General features: G+C 50.1%; 2 non-coding genes across 2 annotated transcripts; both read right to left on the minus strand.

Moving 5' to 3' along the window:
- Positions 1 to 6423: 6423 nt before the first annotated feature.
- TRNAP-UGG (transfer RNA proline (anticodon UGG)) lies at positions 6424 to 6495 on the minus strand. The gene has a single exon. It is a non-coding gene; the product is annotated as a tRNA-Pro (tRNA).
- Positions 6496 to 7885: 1390 nt separating this feature from the next.
- Positions 7886 to 7957, minus strand: TRNAP-AGG (transfer RNA proline (anticodon AGG)). The gene has a single exon. It is a non-coding gene; the product is annotated as a tRNA-Pro (tRNA).
- Positions 7958 to 8179: the final 222 nt, after the last annotated feature.

Genomic DNA, 8179 nt, shown 5'->3' on the forward strand with positions numbered 1-8179 from the left:
CATCAGTCTGTACTTGTTTCCGGGGCCCAGAATCAGCGTTCCATGCCATGAACCTGCCCAACTGACACCATGATGTGCACATTGCAGGGACCTGTACTTTGTGAGAAGTCTATGTCCATGTCCTCATCACTCTCGTCACCGCTCTGCAGTCGCCTCCTCCTCGCCTGGTTTCCCTCTTCTTGCAGGTTATCGTTCTGCATATCCTGCTGGATAACGCACGTGGTGTTTACAGTGCTCATAATTGCTGCGGTGATCTGAGCAGGCTCCATGTTCCCAGTGCTATGGCGTCTGCGCTGAAAAAAGGCACAAAATGATTGTCTGCCGTTGCTCTGGCGGAGGGAGGGGCGACTGACAACATGGCTTACAGGGAATTAAAATCAACAAAGGGGGTGGCTTTGCATCAAGGAGAAACAGAATGGCCCCCTCAAGGATAGAACTCAAAACCCTGGGTTTAGCAGGCCATTGATTTCACGGAGGGAGGGAGGAAGGGACGAGAAAATGAATACAAAACAAATCTGGTCTATTTCTTGTTTCGATCCACTTCATCTATCTTTGTACATCTTGCTGGCAGCAGACGGTGCAGTACGACTGCTGGCCATCGTCATCTCCTGGGTACTCGGCACAAGACAGTGCAGTATGACTGCTGGCCATCGTCGTCTCCTGGCTGCTCATTAGAAGACAGTGCAGTAGGACTGCCGGCAGGACTGAATCACCATGAGATGAAACTTAAAAGGGAAATGACCTGGCTGAGTCACTCCCATGTTTGCCCGGGCGCCCCTGACCGACCTCACCGAGGTCGGCTAAAAGAGCACCCAGGACTACATCGACGATGGCTACCAGTCATATTGCACCGTCTGCTGCCACAAGGCAATGGGCTGCTGCTGCCGTGTAGCAATGCCGTACCGCGTCTGCCAGCACCCAGGAGACGTACGGTGACGGTGAGCTGAGCGGGCTCCATGCTTGCCGTGGTATGGCGTCTGCACAAGTAACCAGGAAAAAAGGCGCGAAACGACTGTCTGCCATTGCTTCCACGGAGGGAGGGAGGGAAGGGGGGCCTGAGAGTACGTACCCAGAACCACCTGCGACAATGGTTTTGCCCCATCAGGCATTGGGATTTCTACCCAGAATTCCAATGGGCAGCGGAGACCGCGGGAACTGTGGGATCGCTACCCACAGTGCAACGCTCCGGAAGTCGACAGTCGCCTCGGTCCTGTGGACGCACTCTGCCGACTACATGCACTTAGAGCATTTGTGTGGGGACACGCACAATCGACTGTATAAAAACGCTTTCTACAAAACCAACTTCTATAAATTCGACCTAATTTCATAGTGTAGACGTAGCCTCAGTAAAAGATTTAAGGGTGGCAATTTTGCAACAGAAAAGCTTCAAAAAACAGACTCCAATGAGAGATTGCTGAGCTACCATTAACTTGGATTTGAATAGAGACTGGGAGTGGCTGGGTCATTAGACATACTGAATCTATTTCCCTAAGTTAAGTATCCTCACACCTTCTTGTCAACTGTCTAAATGGGCCATCTTGATTATCACTACAAAAGTTTGGTTTTTTTTCTCCTGCTGATAATAGCTCATCTTAACTAATTAGCCTCTCTCAGTTTGTATGGCAACTTCCAACTTATCTGTATGTATAGATCTATCTTCTTACTATAGGTTCCATTCTATGCATCTGATGAAGTGAGCTGTAGCCCACAAAAGCTTATGCTCTAATAAATTTGTTAGTCTCTAAGGTGCCACAAGTACTCCTGTTCTTTTTGCGGCTACAGACTAACACGGCTGCTACTCTGAAGTCCTGAGCCATAATTCAGTTTCCAGCAAATTTCCTTAGTTCATGTGGAATGAGAAGAGTTCAATCCTGGCAGCCAGGGAGCTCACACAACCTCCATCAGCCACATGAAATCATTTTCTAAGATGGAAAACTCTTTGTACAAGACTATGAAAGAGCTACATTGATCACCCTCAATACATGCCCTAATTTACTGATTTACATGCCCTAATTTACGCCCTGCGGTCTGGGGAGTTGCCAGGCTGGAGCTTCCCAGCTCCTCCTACCTTTCCCCAGCACTTCCCTACCTCTGGTACCCTGCTCCCAGGCAGCCAGGTCCTCCTCTCTCCACCCCTAGAGAGCAACTGACCCAGCTCCTCCCTGAGTCCTTATAACAGGGCCAGGTGTGGCCGGATCGGGACGTGGCCCCAGCTGTGGCTGCCTCCCCAATCAGCCCGGCCTTTTCTCTCCGGAGCCGGGTCACTGCCTCGCTACAGGTGGGTTTCAGTCAGGGCAGAAGGTTAACGGGGTAGCTCACGGTCCTGCACTCGGTCCCATGGTGTTTAATGTTTTTATTAATGATCAGGAAAGGGGGGTGAGGAGTGAGGTAGCCAAATTTGCAGGTGAGTGTTGGAACGATTAATAATATTTAAAATGATTAATATGGGAAACCCCCAAACCCTGGTCTAACCAGAAATTCCTTTATTAAATCCAAAGGCCAAGAATTGCTCTAAACCAGGGGTTCTCAAACTGGGGGTCGGGACCCCTCAGGGGGTCATGAGGTTATTACATGGGGGGTCGCGAGCTGTCAGCCTCCACCCCAAACCCCACTTCGCCTCCAACATTTATAATGGTGTTAAGAATATAAACAAGTGTTTTTAATTTATAAGGGGGGGTCGCACTCAGAGGCTTGCTATGTGAAAGGGGTCACCAGTACAAAAGTTTGAGAGCCATTGCTCTAAACAAGACTAAAAAGCCAAGCATTTGATCATCCCTATTGGTTGGCTCCAGCATGATCAGACAGGGATTGGCAATGAACCCTTTTAGAGTTTCCTTTTTATACCCTCTAACAAACAAGTGATGTGATTGCCAACGACTGACATCAGCTAAAAACCGACGAGAGACAATTCACCCTGACTTCCAGTCTTAATCCAGAAAACATTCACAACCTCCTCTCCTCCCAAGGTCTTTCCTCCCCTCCTGGCTGACGAGCGGCTTTTTTCCTTGCACCTGGGTTCACGCAGGAGATAACTCTGGTATGTGGGTGGGAAGGTCCATGTTGGCTCCTTTTAACAGAGATTCTTCTTGTCTTGTTGAAAACCATCTGCAGTCACCTCTATCGGTCAGAGGCCTTTTTAGAAACCTCCCCTCATTTCGTTAGTTATTCTTGGAACCAGACATCCGCCGTACTTTGTTCCTTCTGGTCTTATAGCTCATTATTTTCAAGGCCTTCCTTCTGCTTGCTACTCACCGGTTTTCTTTAACACACACACACACACTTCCTTACCCAAACTTAAGCTAACTTTAATTCTTCAGTGTTATGCGTATTCTACATTGTCAATTATTTAGATTATTATTATTTAGATTAGCCAGGGCCAGAGAGCACTGTGAGGAATTTGAGAGACCTAACAAAGCCAGGAAATGGGCAACACGACGGCCGATGAAATTCAGTGTTGAAAAACACAAAGCATTGCACATTGGAGGGAAAAGATTAAATTACTCATACACCTTGCAGGGCTCTCAATGAACTGTATCAATTAAGGAAGGGACCTTGGCGTCGTTGCAGAGTGCGCAGTGGGCAGCTGTGGTCGGAAAAGCAAACGAGATGCCGGGATGTGAACCAATGCACAGGTGCAGGAACTAGGGGTGCGGCGGGTGCAGCTGCACCCCCAGGTTACACTGTGGAAAGTTTGCTGGTGCTGTCAGGACGAAGTTAGCGTTATTCCGTGAATCCTGGAGCTGTGCTGCACCCGTGTGGTGTGAGCGGGAATTGCACTTTGCTTTTGGACACACACACACACACACATGGTTTAAAGAACAGGAGGACTTGTGGTACCTTAGAGACTAACCAATTTATTTGATCATGAGCTTTCGTGAGCTACAGCTCACTTCATCGACTGCATTCAGTGGAAAACACAGTGGGGAGATTTATATACACAGAGAACATGAAACAATGGCTGTCTGGTTTCTATAGCTATTACCAGCAGGAGAGCAGGGTGGGGGGAACCTTTCGTAGTGATAATCAAGGTCAGCAAGTTAAGGAAGTATGGGCTGGATGAATGCACTATAAGGTGGGTAGAAAGTTGGCTAGATTGTCGGGCTCAACGGGTAGTGATCAATGGCTCCACGTCTAGTTGGCAGCCGGTGTCAAGTGGAGTGCCCCAGGGGTCGGTCCTGGGGCCGGTTTTGTTCAATATCTTCATAAATGATCTGGAGGATGGTGTGGATTGCACCCTCAGCAAATTTGTGGATGATACTAAACTGGGAGGAGTGGTAGATACGCTGGAGGGCAGGGATAGGATACAGAGGGACCTAGACAAATTGGAGGATTGGGCCAAAAGAAATCTGATGAGGTTCAACAAGGACAAGTGCAGAGTCCTGCACTTAGGACGGAAGAACCCAATGCACCGCTACAGACTAGGGACCGAATGGCTAGGCAGCAGTTCTGCGGAAAAGGACCTAGGGGTGACAGTGGACGAGAAGCTGGATATGAGTCAGCAGTGTGCCCTTGTTGCCAAGAAGGCCAATGGCATTTTGGGATGTATAAGTAGGGGCATAGCGAGCAGATTGAGGGACGTGATCGTCCCCCTCTATTCGACATTGGTGAGGCTTCATCTGGAGTACTGTGTCCAGTTTTGGGCCCCACACTACAAAAAGGATGTGGATAAATTGGAGAGAGTCCAGCGAAGGGCAACAAAAATGATTAGGGGTCTGGAACACATGACTTATGAGGAGAGGCTGAGGGAACTGGGATTGTTTAGTCTGCAGAAGAGAAGAATGAGGGGGGATTTGATAGCTCCTTTCAACTACCTGAGAGGTGGTTCCAGAGAGGATGGTTCTAGACTATTCTCAGTGGTGGAAGAGGACAGAACGAGGAGTAATGGTCTCAAGTTGCAGTGGGGGAGGTTTAGGTTGGATATTAGGAAAAACTTTTTCACTAGGAGGGTGGTGAAACACTGGAATGCGTTACCTAGGGAGGTGGTGGAATCTCCTTCCTTAGAAGTTTTTAAGGTCAGGCTTGACAAAGCCCTGGCTGGGATGATTTAATTGGGTATGGGTCCTGCTTTTGTGCAGGGGGTTGGACTAGATGACCTCCTGAGGTCCCTTCCAACCCTGATATTCTATGATTCTATGATTCTAAGGTGGGCCATTTCCAGCAGTTGACAAGAACGTGTGAGGAACAGGGCGGGGCGGGGGGGGGGTTAAACAGGGAGAAATAGTTTTACTTTGTGTAATGATCCACTCCCAGTCTCTATTCAAGCCTAAGTTAATTGTATTCAGTTTGAAAATTAATTCCAATTCAGCAGTGTCTCATTGGAGTCTGTTTTTGAAGTTTTTTTGTTGAAGAATTGCCACTTTTAGGCCTGTAATCGAGTGACCAAAGAGATTGAAGTGTTCTCTGGCTGGTTTATGAATGTTATAATTCTTGACGTCTGATTTGTGTCCATTTATTCTTTTACATAGAGACTGTCCAGTTTGACCACTAACCCAGGAACCTATCCTTGCAACAAAGCCCTTTGCCAACTGTGTCCACATATCTATTCAGGGGACACCATCATAGGGCCTAATCACATCAGCCACACTATCAGAGGCTCGTTCATCTGCACATCTACCAATGTGATCTATGCCATCATGTGCCAGCAATGCCCCTCTGCCATGTACATTGGTCAAACTGGTAAGAGGTGCAACTAGTAGAAAAGAGATACTAGGATGGTAAGTGTGATAGCTTGCAGCTGTGGCTGAGCATGCATGGCAGAGACGTGACTGGGGCCCGGGGCTGCCCGGTGCAGCGGGGACGTGACCAGGGCTTGGGGCTGCCCGGTGCGGCGGGGATGTGACCGGGGCTCAGGGCTGCCCGGTGCGGCGGGGACGTGACCAGGGCATGGGGCTGCCCGACGTGGCAGAGACGTGACCGGGGACCGGGGCTGCTCGGCGCAGTGGGGCCCTTATGATATCCTGGTATAGCACAGCAGTGCCCAAACCTGGTTTCCAAGGCCACATCTCAGCTTCCGCGGGGTCGCCTCGCCTTTGCGTATTAACTGGCACCAGCTGAAACATTCCCACCCCTGAGATCGGCTCGGCTTTGGCAGCTGAATAGAAACTGTAGCGGAGCCGGCCATGGAAACCAGCCGCCCGCAACGTGGGGTGTCAGAGCAACATGAGTGGGGAGCTTCGGGGAGGCACTTAGGGACTCTAAGGGCCACCCCTGGCTTTTGCTGTAAGATCGGCCAGGCAGGAGGAGACCCCAAAACATTTGAGGTGGGGGAAAGTTCATCGTTCCCATCCAGCTGTGACGTGGCCTTGGTAGCTAGGCTGGGCACTGCCATGGATTTTAGGCAATAAAATTCCTCCTCCTCTTCACTGAGCTCCTCTTCTTGGGGGAAATCACTTCATTCTGGCAAATCCCCCAACGATTAAAAATGGGCTTGTCTGGGATTTGAACCCAGGACCTCTTGCACCCAAAGCAAGAATCATACCCCTAGACCAACAAGCCAGCTGGGAAAGATTTTTGCCAGATGTTGTCTTAGAGGAGACCTTGGCAGTGCTGGCAACCACAAGACCATGTGGCCTCTGAGGTTTAAGCAGCTGAAGAGCAATCTCCCCCGGCTCCTCGGCACACTTTACAGCACTTACAGTTTACACCTTGGGTGGCTCAGACACAGTAGCCACTAGACCCTGAGTCAAGTCACTTCCAGCAAACCAGAGCCCCCCCAAAACCAATCCCTGGCTCCTTAAGGGGCCCATTGCTTGCGTCTCCCCCTAGAAACATTGCTGCGTTGGCGATAAGCCATGCTGAGAGGGGGGAGCTGTGACAGAACACACCCCGTGTTCACAGCCTGCACACTGGTTTGCACGAGGGATGCCTCGTGAGCTGTTTAAAAACTCAGCATTTGCTGATCAGTAGCAGCCGGGCGCCGTGCACGGCGCAGCCTGACATCTAACGTTGTAAACACGAGCAGAAATCAGGACTAATAGCAGGTTTTCCAGAGACGTCTGGGGAGTGGTCAAACCAGTTCCTCAGGGCAAGCCGACGCCTCGGCCAGGTGTAAACAAGGCCCGTGGGCCATTACCTGCTCAGTGCCCGTTCTTGGGTGGGGCAAAAAGCTACGTCTTAGCAAAGAAACAGCATAGGGTTCCTGTCCTCACAGACAGCCTGTCGTCAGGCTCCCAGCTGGAGATGGGGGGACAGGACTATACAAAGGAGGGGCAGACACCCCTCTCCGTCCCCCTGCCCATCGCATTCTCTGCACCGGAAAAGACAAAGGAAGCCGCTGTTGGACTCTGGAGGAGGCGTCCTGACCTCAAGGGGCTGCTCAGGGAGATTGCTGGAGGCACCTGGCCAGACAACTTTGCTTTGACTCTAATAGAGCTAGTGAAGTTGGGCACCCGTAAGAGTCTTATCTTTATTTTTCTTGTGTCTGACTCTTACGCCTCCTTGCTGGGCCTCACTGAAAATCGCTCTCTTTGTATCTAATACACTTGGTTTGTTGTTTTAGCTAATCCAGTGTGTTAAGTCGAACTGTCGGGATAACGACTCTGTGGGTGGAAAGTTTTACAGCTGATAGGCAAGTGTTTGGTTATGGACCTGACCTTTTTATTGCTGCGTTACAGGCACCCGCCCCTTCCTCTGCAGCCAGCGGAGCTCAGCCCCCCCCAGAGCAGGGCATGAAATACCCATTCTCGTGGGCAGCCAGCGGGCATAGCTGCAGGGTGGGGTTGCAATGGAAAAAGGCGAGTGTTTTAATCCAGCTCCACCACTTTTCTGTCACTGGGGAACTGTCGATAAAAGTCGCCCTTCCTTTCCGTACATTCTTTAAGGGGGGAAAGTCAGTTTGCTCCGCCAAATCTTCATCTGTCCCACTGCTGCTACGTGCTGAAAAAATGGGCTCGTCCGGGATTTGAACCCGGGACCTCTCGCACCCTAAGCGAGAATCATACCCCTAGACCAACGAGCCAGTTGAGCAAAGTTTTTCTTCCAGATGTTTTTAGAAATGAGCCATTGACTGTGTTGGCACTCAGAGACTATATTCCTTTCCACACACATCTGGCAGCAGGATGTTCCCTAGACTCTTTCCCCTGGCTCCTAGACACACTTGAGAGAACAATTTATGGCCTTCTCTCTACACTCTACACTTTCACCCCGCTGAAGCTGCCAGGACGGAAAGCTCTGTTCTAGG

The sequence above is a fragment of the Eretmochelys imbricata genome, chromosome 1 (genome assembly GCF_965152235.1).
Source record: "Eretmochelys imbricata isolate rEreImb1 chromosome 1, rEreImb1.hap1, whole genome shotgun sequence".
Lineage (NCBI taxonomy): Eukaryota > Metazoa > Chordata > Testudines > Cheloniidae > Eretmochelys > Eretmochelys imbricata.